The sequence below is a fragment of the Notolepis coatsorum genome (assembly GCF_963971535.1).
Source record: "Notolepis coatsorum genome assembly, chromosome: 16".
NCBI classification, from domain to species: domain Eukaryota; kingdom Metazoa; phylum Chordata; class Actinopteri; order Aulopiformes; family Paralepididae; genus Notolepis; species Notolepis coatsorum.
The window spans coordinates 100,269,740-100,292,496 of NC_140180.1; positions in this window are offsets into that span (position 1 = coordinate 100,269,740).

The following is a 22,757-nucleotide window of genomic DNA, read 5'->3' on the forward strand; positions in this document are numbered from 1 at the left end:
AGATGTAGTGTTATGAGTGAGGAAGAGGGAGATGTAGTGTAGTGTTATGAGTGAGGAAGAGGGAGGTGTAGTGTTATGAGTGAGGAAGAGGGAGGTGTAGTGTTATGAGTGAAGAAGAGGGAGGTGTAGTGTTATGAGTGAAGAAGAGGGAGGTGTAGTGTTATGAGTGAGGAAGAGGGAGGTGTAGTGTTATGAGTGAGGAAGAGGGAGGTGTAGTGTTATGAGTGAGGAAGAGGGAGGTGTAGTGTTATGAGTGAGGAAGAGGGAGGTGTAATGTTATGAGTGAGGAAGAGGGAGGTGTTATGTTATGAGTGAGGAAGAGGGAGGTGTAGTGTTATGAGTGAGGAAGAGGGATGTGTAGTGTTATGAGTGAGGAAGAGGGAGGTGTAGTGTTATGAGTGAGGAAGAGGGAGGTGTAGTGTAGTGTTATGAGTGAGGAAGAGGGAGGTGTATACAATACCAGTGTATTAGCCTAATATAACAGTGTCTAAGCATATATTGTGTTCAGAAATCAGCCATATAAACTTCTTCTCCCTTAGATAAACTACATACTATATATACTGTATCTATGGTTTCTTTCTGAGCACTGGAACACACTGAGGTTGTAATTCCGACCTTCCAACTCCGACCTTTGACTTTGAATAGAATGTGGCATAAGTAGAGTAAGCATGTTGTCAACTGCCAGAACAGTGTTTCCCCTATGCCCCCCCCCCCCCCCCCACACACACCTACACGACCCTTCACCCACCCTGAAAGCAAACACAATCTTTTATTTATGTTTTTACTTAATTCATGTGCACTCGTTTCATTTCAGCTCAGAGAGTCTCTTTTGCGTTTTGCTGTCATTTACGGTCACGCTAGTTTCTCTCCTCTTATCTGCTCTGTGTTTCACCGAGGGCGGGGCTTAGCCCCTACACACACACACGCACGCACGCACGCACGCACGCACGCACGCACGCACGCACGCACACACACACACACACACACACACACACACACACACACACACACACACACACACACACACACACACACACACACACACACACACACACACACACACACACACACACACACACACACACACACACACACACACACACACACACACACACACAGTGGAGCAGAGAGGCAGGCACTGAATCAGAGAAACACAGTTATAATTATGTTTAGTTTATTTTCAGAGTTATAATAAATTAATACACAGTAAAAAAAAAGTGTTACTGTGCAGAAGAGGACAGGAGCCCTGGGGGAGCTTATTCAAAGTCCTCCCCTTTATTGCAACAAGTCATTAAAAACATACAGAGTCGTTATAATAATAATAATAATAATGCAAGACCTCTTTAGAGTGTCTTTATTCGGCATGCAACGGCATTGGGACATGCAATGGGCGGCACACACACAGGAATACACACACACACATGCATTGTCTTTTTCTCAGGGTCGCCGATGCGATTGAGCTCTGCGCTTAACCCATCCCGTCGTCCTTCCCCCCAAGGGCAGCCAGGAGCAGACAGGGCGTCGGCGAGGTACCAATCCAAGTGCTCCTGCCCATCTTCGTCAAGGACGCAACAGCGTCAGCAATCTGTTGTTCCATTGGGTTTATCTTATCGGGGGGGAAACCCTTGCGAGCACGGGGAGAACATGCAAACTCCACACAGAAAGGCCTGGGAGATACCCCACCTGGGTACCTGGCAATGCGGAAACCTGGTCCCCAAGCGGGAATCGAACCCTGGACCTTCTTGCTGTGAGGCGACAGTGTTAACCACTACACCACCGTGCCACCAATCTTACTCTATAGTTGAGTAAGATTTTATGGAAGAGGGAACTTTTATATTAACATTATTTCTTTCATGTTTTACATATATAGTGTTTGTTTTTTTGTTTTGCATATATATATATATATTTTTTTTTCTTTTCTTTTTTATGTTTTAAAATAGTACACTCATTTGAGTAATGGAAAAGGGGTAGGATTAAATAAGTGTATACTTCTTCCTACTCCTTTTCGAACATGTAGATTGAGTTGTGTTTTGCTTTTGTTATTGTTTGTTTGTATTCATTGCATGTTCGAAATAAAGATTTCAAATAAAAAAATCAAATCAAAGGTAGAGCAGGTATATCTTACATTTCAATTGTGACCATTGTGATTACATTGCTGTAGTATTGGTGACAGTAGTGTTTACAGTACAGTAGTATTGGTGACAGTAGTGATTACAATACAGTAGTATTGGTGACAGTAGCCATGGTATTGTTACAATAATGGTGGACATAGCCATGGTACAGTAATGGTGACCATATTTGGGCATTTTAAGTCAGGAAACTATCATTGATAGTAAGTGCAACATGTATCAAGCCACACCGGTGCATTAAAAACACGTCTTGCCTGCCGACCAATCAATGGACACATAAACAAACAAAGCATTCCTACATTATCACCGTGCCGTGGAAATGGCAGCGGTGATATACATACGTTGTCTCAAGACTTAGTCCTGCATGTATCATCAAATGTGCATGTCGGTGTGAAATGTATGTGTGCCATTATTACTATCAACTGTAATAATTGTGGAATATTACTATAATGAGCTGTATGTGTATGAACCAAGCATCTCACTGTAATGTACTTGTACTTTATTCGTGACAATAAACTTGTGAGGTTTCTGTCCTTGCTCTCTCACTCGTTCTGTTCTTTTAACCACCTCGCTCTGTTTTCATTTGTTTTTTCTGTTAAGTATTTCAATTCCCTCATTCACACGCTTCTCCCCAGTGACGTCATCAGAGACGTCGCTGATTGGTTCTCTCAGGTCCGCACGCTTTTCAATCACATTCCCCAGCTGTCACTGCTTGTCAATCAATCAATCCCTTATTATTTATACCCCGTTTCTCCACTCTAAGTTTGTTGGATCGTCTTGATTTTTCTCTGGTTGCATTCTCCGTTTTGCTACTGCTGCTGCTTTTGCTCTCTGTGCTATCTCCAGGATTTTTCCAAGAAGCCTTCCTCTTGGACACCTGTTCCCGTGGCGCGCGCTCGCTCCGCTGTTTTTCCAGCACCATTACGCATTACGTCTGGGTGAGTTTTTATTGACTGTCTTGATCTATTCTGTTTTTCGTGTGTTACTATTACACTGAAGATTACCACCTTTAGTCACTCACCCAGCGTTCCCTTTTGTTTGTTCCCTCTGGGATAATATTTTTGGGACTTTTCATCTCCCTCTGTGTGTTGCTCACACCGAAGATATTATTTCACATTTGGATTGTTTTTGGACTTCACTACTGTGTGTATATTACACGAAGATATTCACTTGGGACTGTGTTTGGAATTTTGCTCACTGTGTGTATTACACGAAGAGATTCACTTGGGATTTGTTTTGGAATTGTGCTCACTGTGTTTAATTACACGAAGATTAGTTCACCCTGTTCTCCTGCTCGTTCAACCTGCACTGTTGTTGACTCGTTCCCTCTCTCCCTCTCTCGGTCTCGCAACACATCGGAGATTCTGCCGAGAGAATTCTGCAGAGCGGTTCTGACGTCAACATCTGCTATTCCCAGACTACCACCACGGGAGAAGCTGCAGAGCAGCAGAACTTTTGCCCCCCCCTGGCCTATGTACCTGTCTTGTTGACTTGCCTATCCTGTACTCTTTAGATTTAGTATTCAAATAAACAAGCCCTTGTATTTGGCAACTCTGAATTCCTACTCTCTTGTGTTGTGCGTTTGGGGTCGGTGTCAAACCATAACACTACGATCCAACCGACACAGAGAGGGTCAGAACCGCACTTGCAAATCAAGTCGAGTTGACCAGGGATCACAGTCTCCAATTAGAGCGGGCTGCGGCTGCGGTGCAGAATCTCAGGGATCAGGTCCTGCCTTTGCAGGGTTCAATGGCCGCTATGGCGGGACAACAGTCCGACATTCTCGCTCAGCTTCACTCGCTGGGCGACACCGTTAATACCTTTCATCTCTCACACCCTTCAGGAGCATTCCCCGCAGCCCCAGCAGATCTCGCATCTCGGGAACCCCGTCTCTCCGTCCCACGGCTGTTCCACGGTAATCCCGAGGAGTGTGCCACATTCATCATGCAATGTGAGTTGGTTTTCCGTCATCAACCAAGCCGTTTTTCTGCTCGTGGGTCCCAAGTGGCTTATATAACGAACTTACTTTCAGGCCATGCTGCCCAGTGGGTCACTTCCTCCTGGGCAATGGAAGCAGATTTTTTGTTTTCCTATCCAGACTTCGTGGCGGAGCTCCGCAGAGTGTTCCACCATCCAGCCCGAGGTCTGGACCCTGGAGCCCGGTTGGGGACCTTCCGACAGGGGAGCGGCAGGGTGACGGACTATGTCATGGAGTTTCGTCTGGCGGCGGTGGAGAGTGGATGGAACGAACCTGCTCTTCGCCTAACCTTCTTGAGGGGGCTCAGTGACGCAGTCCGGGACCAGCTCGCTACCCGGGAGTTGCCCGACTCCCTCGAGGATCTGTTTAGCCTCGTCATCCGTATTGACGGACGCCTCCTGGAGAGAAGGCGCGAGAGGACCCGACTGTTACCTCCTGAAGCACCCCGGACTCCTGGACGCCCCGCCCCCAACACTACTGGTGGTAACAGGCTTCCCCGTTCGGTTCGCGAGGAGGAACCCATGCAGCTGGGACGCTCTCATCTGAGCCAGGCGGAGCGTGAGGCAAGGCTCAGGTCCGGTCTCTGCCTCTACTGCGGAGGTGCGGGACACCGTATCGCCGACTGCCCCACCCGGCCAAAAGATCAGGCTCACCGAGACCCCGGGAGATCCTGGCCGTTTTTCCCATTCCCAGCGCCGCGCACCACCTGACCATCTGATGAGCGTCACCCTGGCCTGGGGGGACCAACGTGCCACGGTGGAGGCCCTCATCGACTCTGGGGCAGACGAGAATTTCCTCGACTTCGAGTTTGCCACCCGAGCCAACATACCTCTTGAGGACCTTGTGAGGCCCTTGGAGATCTTTTCGTTGGACCAACACCACCTGGCCGACATCTCTCAACGCACCGGCCCAGTCGTGCTGACCATCGCTGGTAACCACGTTGAGAGAATCCAGTTCCTCATTACCCAATCCCCCCTTGTCCCGGTGGTCCTGGGTAGGCCCTGGCTCGCGCTGCACCAGCCCCACATCGCCTGGTCCTCCGGTACCATCAGGGGCTGGAGCTCCTCCTGTCACGCCCGCTGTCTGCAGGCGGCGTCCTGTCCCCCGCCCCGGAGGCCCGCTGGTGAGTTGCCCCCGGACCCCTCGTCCATACCTCCCGAGTACCACGACCTCATGGAGGTATTCAGTAAGACCAGGGCTCAGGCCCTTCCACCTCACCGCCCCTATGACTGCGCCATCGACCTCCGCCAAGGGGCTCCCCTTCCCGGCAGCCGCCTCTACAGTCTGACTGTCCCGGAGAAGAAGGCGATGGATCTCTACATCTCTGAGTCATTGGAAGCAGGACTCATTCGGCCTTCCTCCTCCCCGGTGGCGGCCGGGTTCTTCTTTGTTGGTAAGAAGGATGGGGACCTGCGACCCTGCATCGACTATCGTCAGCTCAACGAGATCACCATCAAGAACAAATACCCCCTACCTCTCATGAGCTCCACCTTCGAGCCACTGACCCAGGCCTCGTTCTTCACCAAGCTGGACCTCCGAAGTGCCTACCATCTTGTCCGTATCCGTGAGGGCGATGAATGGAAGACCGCCTTCAAGACCCCCAGGGGCCACTACGAGTACCTTGTAATGCCGTTCGGCCTCACCAACGCCCCGGCGGCATTCCAGGCACTCATGAACGACGTCCTTCGTGACATGCTGGAGGTGTTCGTGGTGGTGTACCTGGATGACATTCTCATCTTTTCCAGGACCCTCGAGGAACACATCCTGCATGTCCGCCGTGTGCTGGAGCGCCTCCTCCACAATCGGCTCTTCGTCAAGGCGGAGAAGTGCCGTTTTCACTCCAACTCCGTCGACTACCTGGGCTTCATCGTTGAGAAGGGCTTGACCCGAGCGGATCCTCGCAAGATCCAGGCTGTGGAGGATTGGCCAGAACCCACCACTCGGAAGGAGTTACAGAGTTTCCTCGGGTTCGCCAACTTCTACCGAAGGTTCATCCGGAACTACAGTCAAGTGGCGGAGCCACTTACCAAGCTAACCTCCCCCGCTCTGCCGTTCGACTGGTCCCCAGCGGCATGCGCTGCGTTCCGCTCCCTCAAGAGAAGGTTCACTTCTGCCCCTATCCTGCTCCACCCTGACCCCAAGAGACAGTTCATCGTGGAGGTGGACGCCTCGGATTCTGGCCTGGGCGCTGTCCTATCCCAGCGATCTCTTTCAGACCAGAAGGTGCATCCTTGCGCCTTCTACTCGCGTCGCTTCCTCCCCGCCGAGAGGAACTACGACACCGGCAATCGGGAGCTGCTGGCGGTCGTGGCTGCGCTGGAAGAGTGGCGTCATTGGCTAGAGGGTGCCGAGGAGCCTTTTACCATCTGGACGGACCACAAGAACCTGACGTTCATCCGCGCTTCCAGGCGCCTCAACGGTCGGCAGGCGAGATGGGCCAGTTTCCTCAGCCGGTTCGACTTCTCGCTGACCTTCCGCCCCGGTTCCTGCAACACGAAGGCCGACTCCCTGTCCCGGATGCACTCCAAGGGGGCTCCACCCTCTGAGGACCCTTCTCCCATCCTCCCGGAGGCCCGAGTGGTTGGAGCCATCACCTTGGGCATCGAGGGTGTGGTGAGGCGTGCCCTACGCTTCCAACGTGCTCCAAGCAACGTCCCTAGGAGTCGTCTCTTCGTCCCCGACTCTGTCCGGTCCCAGGTACTGCTGTGGGGCCATACCAGCCGGTTCGCCTGCCACCCTGGCGTCCATTGCACGTTCTCCTTCCTGGCTCGTCGTTTCTGGTGGCCCACCATGCGGAACGACGTCAAGGAGTTCGTATTGGCCTGCGCGGTCTGTGCCCGCAGCAAGGCCTCTCACCAGGCACCCTCCGGGCTCTTGCAGCCACTTCCCATTCCGAGCCGTCCGTGGTCACATGTGGCGCTCGACTTCGTCACTGGTCTGCCCTCCTCCCAGGGGAACACCTGCCTTCTGACCGTGGTGGATCGATTCAGCAAGGGGGTCCACCTCGTGGCCCTCTCCAAGCTTCCCTCGGCGGCCGAGACGGCGGACCTCCTGACGCACCACGTGTTCCGCCTTCATGGCTTTCCCCAGGACATCGTCTCTGACCGGGGGCCCCAGTTCACCTCCCAGGTATGGCGGGCCTTTTGCAAGGGATTGGGGGCAACGGTCAGTCTCTCCTCTGGTTATCATCCCCAGACTAACGGGCAGACGGAGAGGATGAACCAGAGCGTAGAGTCTGCTCTTCGGTGTGTGGCAGCCGAGAGACCAGCATCCTGGAGCCGTTTCCTCCCCTGGGTTGAATACTCCATCAATTCAATGGTCAGTTCCGCCACCGGCCTCTCCCCTTTTGAGGTCTCCCTGGGCTACCAGCCCCCTCTTTTCCCCGCACAGGAGACGGAAGTGGCAGTTCCCTCCGTGCAGGTCCACCTCGACTGCCGACGAGTTTGGGAGATCACCAGGACCGCGCTGCTCCGGACATCTGAGTGCGCCTGTCGTGGTGCCGACCGGCGCCGGGTTCCTGCGCTGACTTACCGCCCTGGGCAGAGGGTGTGGCTCTCCGCGAAGGACCTCCCGCTACGGTCCTCGGCCAAGAAGCTCAACCCCCGTTTCGTCGGGCCTTTCGAGGTCCTGAAGGTACTCAGTCCGGCGGCCCTGCGCCTGAAGCTTCCTGCATCCATGCACATCCACCCCGTGTTCCATGTCTCCCGGGTTAAGCCCGTCTCCCTCAGTCCCCTTATGCCTCCAGCTCCTGATCCGCCGCCTCCCGTGTTGGTGGATGGTCACCCCCAGTGGCAGGTCCGCCGGTTGATGGGCGTTCGTCGGCGGGGCCGGGGGTTCCAATACCTGGTGGACTGGGAGGGTTACGGCCCTGAGGAGCGTAGCTGGGTCTCCCGGCAGCTCATCGTGGATCCCGGCTTGATCGCCGACTTCCATCGAGCCCATCCTGACGAGCCGGGTCGGCCTGGTCGCCGGGTGGCTCCCGTGGAGGGGGGGGTACTGTGAGGTTTCTATCCTTGCTCTCTCACTCGTTCTGTTCCTTTAACCACCTCGCTCTGTTTTCATTTGTTTTTTCTGTTAAGTATTTCAATTCCCTCATTCACACGCTTCTCCCCAGTGACGTCATCAGAGACGTCGCTGATTGGTTCTCTCAGGTCTGCACGCTTTTCAATCACATTCCCCAGCTGTCACTGCTTGTCAATCAATCAATCCCTTATTATGTATACCCCGTTTCTCCACTCTAAGTTTGTTGGATCGTCTTGATTTTTCTCTGGTTGCATTCTCCGTTTTGCTACTGCTGCTGCTTTTGCTCTCTGTGCTATCTCCAGGATTTTTCCAAGAAGCCTTCCTCTTGGACACCTGTTCCCGTGGCGCGCGCTCGCTCCGCTGTTTTTCCAGCACCATTACGCATTACGTCTGGGTGAGTTTTTATTGACTGTCTTGATCTATTCCGTTTTTCGTGTGTTACTATTACACTGAAGATTACCACCTTTTTGTCAGACAGTCACTCACCCAGCGTTCCCTTTTGTTTGTTCCCTCTGGGATAATATTTTTGGGACTTTTCATCTCCCTCTTTGTGTTGCTCACACCGAAGATATTATTTCACATTTGGATTGTTTTTGGACTTCACTACTGTGTGTATATTACACGAAGATATTCACTTGGGACTGTGTTTGGAATTTTGCTCACTGTGTGTATTACACGAAGAGATTCACTTGGGATTTGTTTTGGAATTGTGCTCACTGTGTTTAATTACACGAAGATTAGTTCACCCTGTTCTCCTGCTCGTTCAACCTGCACTGTTGTTGACTCGTTCCCTCTCTCCCTCTCTCGGTCTCGCAACACATCGGAGATTCTGCCGAGAGAATTCTGCAGAGCGGTTCTGACGTCAACATCTGCTATTCCCAGACTACCACCACGGGAGAAGCTGCAGAGCAGCAGAACTTTTGCCCCCCCCTGGCCTATGTACCTGTCTTGTTGACTTGCCTATCCTGTACTCTTTAGATTTAGTATTCAAATAAACAAGCCCTTGTATTTGGCAACTCTGAATTCCTACTCTCTTGTGTCGTGCGTTTGGGGTCGGTGTCAAACCATAACATTACTACTACTACTACTACTACCAGCATTTCCTCCAGAAAATAGTAGCGAGCTTGTTGTTGAACATGACATATTTGTAATGGATCACTTATATATCTATATATATATATAACTCTATCCATTAGGCCTATTATTTACTTAATAAAAGTATCTATTTGCTTGAGCACCATAATTAATACCTGCCACTGTGATTACATTAAAGCACAGGAAAAAGATGATTTCTTAATTGATCTGGGTGTTACCAAGGCAACAGGCGTTATATTAAAGTTTAGAATAATGAGCTAGCTACAGTATGCTGGAAGATCTGTACAGAAAGGGGCACAACATTGTCTTTTCTACTTGTACTTTACAGTTGCATTGCGGCATCAGAGACAAGACACCAACACATCACCATGATAAGACTTTGCTGATGACCATTTTCACCGGCAAGCTAGCAAGTTTATTGTGAGCCTGACGTTTCAGGCCAGGCAGCCCCCATAAGCTTACATTTAGGCCTCTTCAAAATATATTTGTCACACCCTATTCCTGCCTGTCTCTATCTCTCTATCTCTCTCTAATTGCAGACGCGGAGTCAGGTGTGTGTAAGTGTAACGGAGGTCCGTGAGTATATCCACAGTCATGATGGACTTCATGTGTTGTGAAGTGACTGTGGCACGTAGCGGTACTGCAAGTAAACTCACTCCCCTTAAAAGGCATCCAGACCCATTACTTAGTAGTGAATTCACCTCTTGGTATAGTGGGCTGCAATGTCGCCTGCGGTGCGGGAGACCGGGGTTCGACTCCGACTCAGGGCATGTCAAATGAGACCGGTTTCATAAGCTCTGGGAGCAGCTGATGGACGTGTGCTGATTGCTGCACCTATTTAGACCTTGCTCAGATGTCATCATGCTGCCAGATCGTAGCTTAGTATTACCCAGTCAGTCACTCGTCTTTAGTTAGTATTCTGTATCCTTGTCTCGTGTCTTACCCGTTCTGTCTCTCCTTTTCCCCCAGTCCCTCATCTGGCTCCCCTTGTTGTCTCTACTCCTGTATCCCGTGCATGACCTCCGCCTTCCTGACTTGGACCGTATGAGGATCGAGGTCACATGTATGACCCATCGCCTGTTTGACAACCCTGTGCCTTGCCCGCACCCCGAACCACTTGAGTATCTGATCCCGTATACGACCCCCCGCTTGTCTGACTACCCCGCTCCTTCTCATAACCCCTGGACAGTATGAATATCCCTGTGGCTTTACCGACCACTGCTTGAACAACCTGAAGTCATATAATAAAATAGTAATACCCGTCTTTTGGGTTATACCCGGACATGGAACATCTCTCCATTCTATGTCACCCTTTCCACCTTCCCCATGAGTTTACTGCGGTCATCATGACTGCAGTATACATCCCTCCACAAGCAAACACCGTCAGGGCCCTGGCGGAATTAGCGGAGAATCTCAACAAGCACCAGATTAAACACCCGGACGCAGCCATGATTGTAGCTGGTGATTTCAATCAGGCAAATTTGAAGAAAGTGATGGCGTCCTTTTTTCAACACATTGCCTGCTCCACCAGAGGAGGGAACACACTCGATCACTGCTACACCCCATTCAGAGCCGGCTACAAGGCTGGACCGGCTCCGCCGTTAGCGGGAGCTACTAGCACGTCGGATCACGACGCCATCTTATTGGTCCCTGCTTACAAACAAAGATCACGTGACGCTGTCGTGTCACGTGAGACAAAAAAATTGACCGACCAATCAGAGGCCACGCTTCAGGACGCTCTCGAGGACGTCGACTGGAATATGTTTCAAGGAAGCGCCAGTGACGTCAGCGAGTTTGCGGACACCGTTGTGAGTTTCATTACAACACTGGCTGATAGTATTGTCCCCACTAAAAAGGTCCGGGTCTTCCCTAACCAGAAACCGTGGGTAGATAGTACTATCAGAGCAGCTCTGAAATCCCGCACTACTGCCTACAACCTGGGCAGAGAGTCGGGAAACATGGAGGAGTACAAGGCTACAGTCTATACTCTGCGCAAGGCTGTAAAACTTGCAAAACGAACATATGCTGATAAACTGGAGACACAAATGGCACAAAACGACACAAAAGGCTTATGGCGGGGACTGAGGACAATAACTGACTACAAAGTCAGCGCCCCCTCAATGGGGAGCGACGACGCCTCTCTCGCGGACAAACTCAACTCTTTCTACGCTCGGTTTGGTGTAGACAGTGGCGCCGCTATCTCAACGGCTAGTGACGTCACTGGCGCGCCGGCTGTTGTGGAGGGGGGGGGGGGGGGGGGGGCAACCACAGGGGGGCGGGGACGCTCTCTCATTGACGGAACACAGTGTGAGAAGAGCATTTATGCAGGTGAACACCAGAAAAGCTGCTGGCCCAGATGGTATAACAGGATGCATACTTAAGTCCTGTGCCAAGCAGCTAGCCCCTGTGTTCACCGCCATATTTAGTCAATCCCTGGCGGAGTCAGTGGTCCCTGCCTGCTTCAAGATGTCTACCATCATCCCTGTATCGAAGAAACCCTCCCCAACATGTCTCAATGACTACAGACCGGTGGCACTCACCTCTGTGGCCATGAAATGTTTCGAGAGGCTGGTCAAGGATTACATTTGTGCCTCCCTCCCCAGTGATATGGACCCTATGCAATTTGCATACAGGCCAAACAGGTCCACTGACGATGCAGTCTCCCAAGTACTGCACAGCACCCTCTCTCACCTTGACCGCCAGAAAGGGGGCTATGTGAGACTGTTGTTCATTGACTACAGCTCAGCGTTCAACACCATAGTCCCCACCAGACTGGTGGACACGCTGATCGAGCTGGGTCTGAGCTCCGCTCTGAGCGCCTGGGTACTGGACTTTCTGAGTGAAAGACCCCAGGCGGTCAGGGTGGGGGGTCAGACCTCCAACACCATCACCCTGAGCATCAGGTCCCCCCAGGGCTGTGTTCTGAGCCCCCTCCTGTACTCACTATACACACACGACTGTGTGGCCAAGTTCAGCTCCAACTCCATAGTGAAGTTTGCGGACGACACAGTGGTGGTGGGGCTGATCTCGGACAACGACGAGAAGGCCTACCGGGAGGAGGTTGAGGTACTGGAACGCTGGTGCCAGGACAACAGCCTGCTCCTGAACATTGGTAAAAGCAAGGAGCTGATCGTGGATTATAGGGGAGGACAGCAGGAGACACACACACCACTGAGGTTAAACGGGGCTACCGTGGACAGGGTGAGCAGCTTTAAGTACCTGGGGGTCCACATCTCAGAGGATCTGACATGGTCAACACACATAGACTCAGTCATAAAAAAGGCGAAGCAGTGCCTCTACCACCTGAGACAGTTAAGGAAGTTCAGAGTATCTGGGAAGATACTCCAGTCCTTCTACTCCGGAGCTGTAGAGAGCATCTTGACTGGAAACATCACTGCCTGGTATGGAAACAGCACGGCACAGGACAAGAAGGCCCTACAGAGAGTGGTGCGCTCAGCCGAGCGTACCACGGGTATTGCACTACCACCCCTGCAGGTTCTATACAACAAGAGGTGCAAATCCAGAGCCTGCAGAATAATGAAAGACCCACACCACCCCAACAACAGCCTGTTCATGCTGCTGAGGTCAGGCAGACGCCTGCGAACCCCAGCTACTAGGACAGAGAGGCTTCGGCTCAGCTTCTTCCCCCAGGCCATCAGAGCCTTGAACACTGAACTCTACACACACAAGCACACATGAGCACACACGACACACACACTGTACACGCTCACACACTAGCAGCCACTTTAACATGAGCAAGCACACACTCATGCTGCACACGCCCACACTTATGGCCACTAAGGAAAGGTCACTTTAAAAATAGTATAGCATAACCTGAGATTGTATAAAATATGTAAATAACTATGTACAAATACCGATATGCCCTACTATGTTACTTGTTTATTGCACAATGTTGTTTTATTGGATTCTATTATATGTTGTACTACTGTATTGCACATCGTTGCGGGCAAGACCACCCGCATTTCATTGTATACTTGTATGCCGTGACAAATAAAACTCTTGACTTGACTTGACTTGTTCTGTCTGCAGTCTCTGTGTTTGCATATTGGGCTCCACTAGCTCAGTCGTGACGGTACGATCTGGCCATGGAAACAAAGCCAGCAGACATAGAGCTCAGACAGGCTCTTCTGAGTCCAGGCGCCCTGCTGGGCCAGCACGATCAAACACTTGCCCAGGTGACAGAAGGACTGAAAACCATGTTTGCTAGGCAAAAATAACTGACTGACTCTATATTTGCAATTAGAGACCAACTCTGTGAGTTAGTTCCCAGCGCTCCTACAGTACCATGGAGTCTTTTGTTTCTACTCCTAATCCTAAAATTGTCCGGTGTTATGTAACCCTCCAGCTCTGCCTGTACCAGTAGCTACCCACACTCCCGAACCTCACATTCCACCTCCGGCGAAATATTGCGGCGACCCAGACACCTGCCGTCAGTTTTTGACCCAATATATGCTAGCGTTTAATGCACAACCAACTCGTTTTGCTAGCGAAACAGCCAGGATTGCTTACCTCGTGAATTTGTTGGAGGGCCCCCCTCTCGGTTTCTTTAATTCTCTCTTTGAGCAAAGATCACCTATCCCCCAATCTTCTGATGCATTTGACACCAAACTCAAACAAGAAATCTTTGTCAGGATAGACTCTCCATCTGAGAGTTTGTTTCCCGATTCCAGGGATTGGCGATCGAGACAGGCTGGAATGATAGCGCTCTCGGCAACGCTTTCCAATGTGGGGTAAACCAGGATGTCGGCAGAGAGATCGCTCTGCGGGGAGAGGTGAGAGGTGAGAGGTGACTACGCTGGATGAGACGATACAACTGGTGATAACGGTGACGGACCAGATGTCCATGTGGCGAGGCTGATCAAATAAACCTGATATTTTTTTTAATTTGAAGTCTTTATTTCGAACATGCAATGAATACAACAAACAATAACAAAAAGCAAAACAACTCAATCTGCATGTTCGAAAAGGAGTAGGAAGAAGTATACACTTATTTAATCCTACCCCTTTTCCACTACTCAAATGAGTGTACTATTTTAAACATAAAAAATAAAAGAAAAAAAAATATATATATATGCAAAACAAAAAACAAAAACTATATATGTATAAAATAAAATAAAATAGAAAACAAAATAAAAATGTAAACACCCGTGAATATCAAGTCCCTTCCTCATCCCTGTACCTTGTGAACATAATTTCCTTATACATCAGTTTGAATTGTCTCATGTTTGGACATTGCTTTAGCACCACATTTAGACTGTTCCACAGTTTCACTCCACATATCGAGATGCAGTGTTTTCTCATGGTAGTGCGTACGTTTAGCACCTTTAAATTGTGTTCTCCCCTCAGATTATAACCCCCCTCCCTATCAAAGAACAATTCTTGAATGTTTCTTGGAAGTGCATGACTTTTTGCTTTATACATTAATTGTGCCGTTTTAAATTCCACAACATCATTTAACTTCAATGTCTTTGACTCCAAAAACAATATGTTAGTGTGATCACGATAACCTGCAATGTGAACTATCCTTATGGCCCTTTTTTGGAGTATAAAAAGTGGTTGTAGTGTAGACTTATAATTGTTTCCCCAGACTTCAGCACAGTAATTTAAATATGGTAAAACTAGTGAACAGTAGAGAATGTAGAGTGATTTTCTATCCAGAATGTGCTTTACTTTACTCATGACTGAAATGCTTCGTGAGAGTTTAGAATGGACATGTTTTATGTGAGGTTGTTCGCTCAAGCTTCATGGTCGAGTGTCATTTCACGACGGAAGCTTCATTGACTTGGATGTGGCTAGAGCATTGGGAGTGGAGATTGAAACCCTCGACTCACCCCTGGAGGCTAAAGCTCTGAATGACATGCCTTTAGCGAGGGTTGAATTTAAGACCCTCGAGAGGAGACTCGTTTTTTTTGTGATATCCTGTCCTCTTACTCCATTAGTGCTCGGCTACCCCTGGCTAAGGAGACACAATCCCCAGTTTGATTGGATCTCTGGCAAGGTTATATCCTGGAGCAGTCACTGCCATTATGTGTGCTTGTCTTCCGTTCTACCCCCCACTTCAGTTGTATCTTGTCCTCTTCCTGAGACCTCTGATTTGTCATCTGTGCCCGAGACATATCATGACCTCGCTGCTGTTTTTAGTAAACAACGTGCGATGTCGCTGCCTCCTCATCGTCCCTATGATTGTGCCATCGATCTCCTGCCGGGTGCTCCTCTTCCCACCAGTCGACTGTACGTTGTGTCCCGTCCGGAGCGTGACGCTATGGAAAAGTACATCCAAGAGTCCTTGGTGTCTGGATTGATCCGTCCCTCTTCGTCTCCTGTGGGGGCTGGCTTGTTTTTCGTGGGTAAGAAGGATGGAACCTTGAGTCCCTGTATTGACTACCGTGGACTGAACAACATTACTGTTAACTCATTCAATGCCAGTCACGAGTATAGTCGGGTTAACTAGCCAACCGTTCAGCGCCAATCACGAGTATAGTCGGGTTTTAATCGTTATTTCTTTTATTAGCTATATCCATTTATTTTCATCCATCCAGCCTGATGTTATCATTGTATGGAGGAGGAGGGTGAGTTAGAAGGGGGGGGGGGGGGGGAATAACAGATGGCAGACAGGTAGACAGATTGGAGAGGTGTGGGGGGAATAACAGGAATGGCAGGGGGGTTGGAACATGACTGGGAGACTGTTTGAGGGGGGAGAGGATCATTATTCCCCAATATGGACCCTCTCTTTGTTTCATGGTTGTATCATCAGCCTCGGAAATTAATTCCTCCCTGTAGCAAAAGTTGCTTTGTAGGTCACTGTAAATTATAAGAAACCACACGTCAAACAATTATACACGAACCTAGTCACTCGTTATGGCTTTCTGCATAATATACAATCAACGGACCGTACATTTGAATTCCTGTATTACTGTCGCTTTGGGCTTTCCCCCTAATTGATCTTCATGGTTCAAACAGGAAGCATATGGCTGACAATATGGTGTCGTCCAACTTTTTGCGGGGGCTTTGCTTCTCCGACCTTGGAACGAAGTTGTCGCCGAGACGTGAGCGTTGTGTTCTGCGGTGCCTGAGACATCGAGCCGCGGGGGACACGAGGTAATTCTATTTTTCCTTACTTTCCTTCTCTTAACTGTTTTCGCTCTCTCTCTCTCTCCCTCTCGTTCTTGTCCTTATATCATTGTTCCTTTATCTCTGTTCTCTGCACTTCACTCTGTCTCTGTCTTTCTCACTCTCGCCATCTCTCTCCCCATTCTGAAGTGCCTTGAAAGCCAGGCCTACTTAATTTAGGACAAAAGGAAAACAAGCAAAGCAAATGAACTTGTTGAGTCTGTCTGTCTGTCCGTGCTCTCTCTCTCTCTCTCTCATCTCTCTCTCTCTCTCTCTCTTCTCTCTCTCTCTCTCTCTCTCTCTCTCTCTCTCTCTCTCTCTCTCTCTCTCTCTCTCTCTCTCTCTCTCTCTCTCTCTTTCCTTTACTTTAACTCTCTTTCCTTTACTTTAACTATTTCTCTTTCTTAACTGTATCTCCCGGCTCCTTCACTTCTTTTCTCCCTCAACCCCCACCCCCTTCTCTCTTCTCTCTGCTCCGTTCCGATGAGCTTTGAATGTCGAAAGTAGGCTATAAACAGCTAACGTGTCGGATTGTACTTGCTCCCTGCGACACAGACTGTGTTGTTTGTCGCCACCTTGGGCCTGTCAGAGCAGAGGTATTTTCGGTTCTACTGACACAATGCAGACTTGTTCTCTCTCCTCTCCCCGCCCCCCCTCTTCTCATCCCTCCCGCCCCTCGCCCCCCTCACTCCCGTCTCATCCCCCTCCACCAGCCATCCTCCCCTCTCGTCACTCATTCATCCTATCTTCTTTCATCTGATATATTTATCTCCTCTCTCCATCTTCTCCCTCCTTCCCCATCCCCTCTTTTATATGATCTCTCCATCTTTCTTCTCTTCTCTTCTCTTCTCTTCTCTTCTCTTCTCTTCTCTCTCTTCTCTTCTCTTCTCTTCTCTTTTCATCGCTTCTCTTCTCTTCTCTTCTCTTCTCTTCTCTTCTCTTCTCTTCTCTTCTCTTCTCTTCTCTTCTCTTCTCTTCTCTTCTCTTCTCTTCTCTTGTCCTCTCTTCCCTTCTCTTCTCTTCTACTAGTTCTACCACAACATCTATCTATGCATTTTTTCCTGGTCTTGACACCATTTTTGGATACCTAATAAAATAAAGATACCTGGATAATATAGTACTCTGGTAAAGGTGCAAGTCCTCCATTAAACATTTTACTTAAGTAAAAGTGGAGAAGTATTTATAATAGTAATAGTAATAATAATAGATCTTTATTGTCATTGTTACAGTTGTTACAACGAAATTTAAAAATGCAACCCTAGGTGCTAGTAAAAAAATTAATAAAAACAGTCCTAAACACAGTGTTAAATATAAAAACAGGGTGGGGCGTAAATAACATTAATAAAACAGGGGGGTATAAAATATAATTGCACTATCTCTTAATGTTGTGTGTGTGTGTGTGTGTGTGTGTGTGTGTGTGTGTGTGTGTGTGTGTGTGTGTGTGTGTGTGTGTGCGTGTGCGTGGGGGGGGGGCAAGGAGACTGTTGTTTTAAAATTTAGCTGAGTTTAGTGCACATATGGCCCTGGGATAAAAACTAAACTTCAGTCTGTTAGTCCGGGTGGGCATGACGCTGAAACGCCTGCCCGAGCGCAGCCGCACGAGGTGCTTGTTGCCCGGGTGGTGTGGGTCCTTCAGTATTTTTACTGCTTTTTTGAGGCAGCGGTTTGAGGACCCTCATACGATACTTATTGTAATTAAGTATCAAAAGTAAAAGTACATAATATTCTATTATGACATTTGTATATTCCAGGAGGGATGTTCTGACAGAAAACCATTAAGGAAAGCTGTGATATATTATATATTTTAATTGAGCACAGCTTAAGTTCAGTTACCAAGCGTATCTTACCAGATTGTGTTTCGCTAACTTTGATATAAGTCCATGCAGCTGTACTCTCTTGGAAAATACAAATGGGATCACGACTCGGCAGGTGTTCAACATATAGGCATCACATCACTCAGATCTGGATCGGGGGACGTCCGTGTTATTCCAGTGCTTGGGAGCATTCAGTCCTGCATCCATTGGCCTCTAAAAGTTGTGTTAAAGTGTGATCAGTTATGCTGCTCTGAGAGGTTGGGTAGGAGGGGTGGGTGGGTGGGGGACACTGTACAACTGTACAAGCAAACTGTACATTGGAATATTGACAAAACCATACTTGGTCATTTACTGTACATTGGAGGGGGTTGGGTTAGGACATTTACAGGGGCCAGTTTCGAATTGCAGTCTCCCGTAGGTGTTCTTTGAGAGTGTTTTTGAAGGTGGGTAGTGATCCACATTCCTTTACAGGCAGGCAGGCAGGCAGGCAGGCAGGCAGGCAGGCAGGCAGGCAGGCAGGCAGGCAGGCAGGCAGGCAGGCAGGCAGGCAGGCAGGCAGACAGACAGACAGACAGACAGACAGACAGACAGACAGACAGACAGACAGACAGACAGACAGACAGACAGACAGACAGACAGACAGACAGACAGACAGACAGACAGACAGACAGACAGACAGACAGACAGACAGACAGACAGACAGACAGACAGACAGACAGACAGACAGACAGACAGACAGACAGACAGACAGACAGACAGACAGACAGACAGACAGACAGACAGACAGACAGACAGACAGACAGACAGACAGACAGACAGACAGACAGACACACACACAAGGACTTACTCTGGCTGCCTGGTTGCAGCAAAAACAATTCCATTGTGTCACATGAAACAAGTGATCCTATAAAGATTTTAAACGTCAAATATATTTTATTCCCACTCGTACCTCTTCCTTGTCCTCCCCCTTCTCTTCTTCCATCTTCTTCTCCTCTCTCTCTCTCTCTCTCTGACAATATGTTGCAGTCAGACTTTTGTCAAGGCAGTTGAAACAAAGTTGTTACCGTGACACAATTGCAGCGTTCTGCCTGAGACTTCAAGCCTAGTTACGCACCTAACAAGGCTCTCTCTCTCTTTCCACCTTCCTCCATCTCTTCCTCTATTTGCCCCCCCTCTCTCTCTCTCTCTCTCTCTCTCTCTCTCTTCTCTCTCTCTCTCTCTCTCTCCCCTCCTCCTTCGCTTCCTCTATCTGCTCTGTTTCTCTCTTTCTCTCTCTCTCTCTCTCCCCTCCTCCTTTGCTTCCTCTATCTGCTCTGTTTCTCTCTTTCTCTCTCTCTCTTTTTCCACATTCCTCCTTCTCTCTATCTGCTTGCTCGCTCTCTCTCTCCTTCCTCCTTCTCTTCTTCTATCTGCTCTGTCTCTCTATTTCTCTCTCTCTCTTTTTCCACCTTCCTCCTTCTCTTCCTCTATCTGCTCGCTCGCTCTCTCTATCTCTCTCTCTCTCTCTCTCTCTCTCTCTCTCTCTCTCTTTCTGTCTGTCTGTCTGTCTGTCTGTCTGTCTGTCTGTCTGTCTGTCTGTCTGTCTGTCTGTCTGTCTGTCTGTCTGTCTGTCTCTCTCTCTCTCTTTTTCCACCTTCCTTCTTCTCTTCCTCTATCTGCCCCTTCTCTCTCTCTCTCTCTCTCTCTCTCTCTCTCTCTCTCTCTCTCTCTCTCTCTCTCTCTCTCTCTCTCTCCCCCATTCGGTTACTCTATGTCTCCCATTCGGTTACTCTATGTCTGCGTTTGTCAACAGCATGATAGAGAGAGAGAGAGAGAGATAGAGATAGAGAGAGAGAGAGAGAGAGAGAGAGAGAGAGAGAGAGAGAGAGAGAGAGAGAGATAGAGAGAGAGAGAGAGAGAGAGAGAGTTCATGTGTCAGATGGCTTGGTGTTCATTCCCAAAACTGGTTACATCCTAATTCCTAGGGATGTAGTCGATTGTAGTTGATCCGGCATCTGTACGGGTCACTCACTGTGGTTATGTACCCCCCCCCCCCCCCCCCCCACCTGCTGTTCTGTACCCCTGTAGAATACTATCAATTTAGCCTACCAAACTGATAAACGCCATTGTCAACAAAAATGAACTGACTGTCATGTGCTATTCTTTATACAGAGCACATTCAGAGGCCTGAATAAGTTTTGCCACAAAAGGTGGCAAATTATTATTATTTGAATGAAAAGAAATCTCCTAACCTACTGTAGGCCTGCAACTACATTTTTAATTAGGCCTAATTATTTCACAGTGGCACAGGATAATTTCCCAAGCTTTTGTTCATTTTCAAATAAAATATAAACTATAATTGTGTCTTTGTGTCTTGTTATGTTAATCTTGTCTTGTTAGTAGTAGAGGAAATGGCATGTTGTAGCCTAAAATGTATTCTAGCCTACATCTAGGTGGGGACCAGGTTAGGTGGGGCTCGAACATATTTCCAACTAAGTGGGGCCTGAATTAAAAGGTTTGGGGACCACTGGGCTACACTATAGACTACACTACTAGCTCTACACAGAGGGATGGACCTCCAGAGCCAAGTTACCAGACTGACCACAACTCTTTCATTACACTGGAGCGGGAAAATAAGTTATTCAGACACGCCTCCTCATGAGAGCTACCACCAACAGAGTTAACACATGTTTTGTGAACCCCTACTAATTTCTCTCCGAATGGTTTCCTGCTTGTTTTTCTTTCTGTCGCAATTCATCATCATTTTAAATGTCTCACTAGTCTCTCTCTTTCTCTGCCTCCTGTCGAGTTTACACATATATTAGCATATATTTGAGTATGTTTGTGTGTGTGTGTCTGTCTGTCTGTGTGTGTGTGTGTGTGTGTGTGTGTGCGTGCGTGTGCGTGTGTGTGTGTGTCTCAGTGTCAACAGGATGTTAAATTAAATGTGAGATGAAGAGACAGACACCTTGCCTCCGACAGCAGGTGAGTTGTTAGACATGTTGTCGTGTCCTGTTGTGTAGTGCGTCCTAATTACCTCAACGTACGTTCAACGTTCGCCAAACGTTTCCGGAAGAACCCCTGCTTATGTTTGAATGTATTAAATATTTGTAAACATTGGTAAACGGTGAGGAGAGGTAGAGCTGGCAAACGAAAATGACATCACAGCTACTGGAGTCCCGTTAGATTAGATTAGATTCGCTACATGTATTGTTGTCATCGTAGAGCACAAGTACAGTACAGCGAAAAGAAGCTGGCATCTAACCAGAGTGTAAATGTCACAGTGAAGTGAATTAACAATACAGTGTAAAAAGTGATTATGTGGAATATATATAATTAAGCTACTGAGTAATGTGCTAATAAATTATACACTATGGTAGTAAGCCATACTAGCCAAGGGTATAACTAATAGAGAAATCAAATGTATTTGTAAAGCCCAATATCACATGGAATAGCCCCCATGGGGCTGTACAAGTCTTCTTGTACAAGTCAAGAAGAAACATAACAAAAGATCAAAAACAAAAACCACCATGAAATCCAAATATGCATATGCAAATATGCACTCTACATGCAGAGTACGAGTAGGTATGGGACAGATATAGATATAGATAAAGTATATCTATATGCTGTATATATACATTGCACAGAGTGGGTATGCATACAGGTATGTAAACGTATATACGGTATATACAGTGTTATTTTACATGGCTATCATACAGTGTTATATGGATAGACTATAAGGTTGAGGTAGGTTATGGTTACGGTATAAGGCAGCTGCAGGCAACATAGTTCAGAGTTTGTATGGTATGGGGAGTGTGTGTGTGTGTGAGAGAGAGGGAGAGGGAGAGGGAGAGAGAGAGGGAGAAGGAGAGGGAGTTGAGGGGTGACACACCGTGGTGTTGGAGCCATGTACAGGAGTGCAGTCATGGGTGAAGAGGGAGGGGAGGAGAGGGCTCAGCACACAGCCCTGCGGGACGCCGGTGTTCAGGGTGAGGGTGGAGGTGAGCATGGAGGGGATGAGGGAAGTCTGAATTCTGAGATGAAGTGGATGAAAAACATCCCAGTCATCCAGGTGGGGCGACATGTAGCACTGTGGCCACTGTGTCCTCCGTTTTCACGGCAGGTGAATTGGTGTTTATCTAATGAGGGTGAGAGGTCAGATTGGAGATGAGCCAGGAACCAGTCTCTCGAAGCACTTGACGATGATGGGGGTGAGTGCGACGGGACGGAAGTCATTAAGGCTCGCTGCAGAGTGAGTGTTTCGGCGCTGGCACGACAGAAGTGGTTTTGAAGCAGGAACAACAGATAGTGACAGATGTCAGTTAAGACCTCAGTCAGCTGCTCAGTGTCTTACATACATTACTCTGCTCAGTGTCTTACATACATTACTCTGCTCAGTGTCTTACATACATTACTCTGCTCAGTGTCTTACATACATTACTCTGCTCAGTGTCTTACATACATTACTCTGCTCAGTGCCTTACATACATTACTCTGCTCAGTGTCTTACATACATTACTCTGCTCAGTGTCTTACATACATTACTCTGCTCAGTGTCTTACATACATTACTCTGCTCAGTGTCTTACATACATTACTCTGCTCAGTG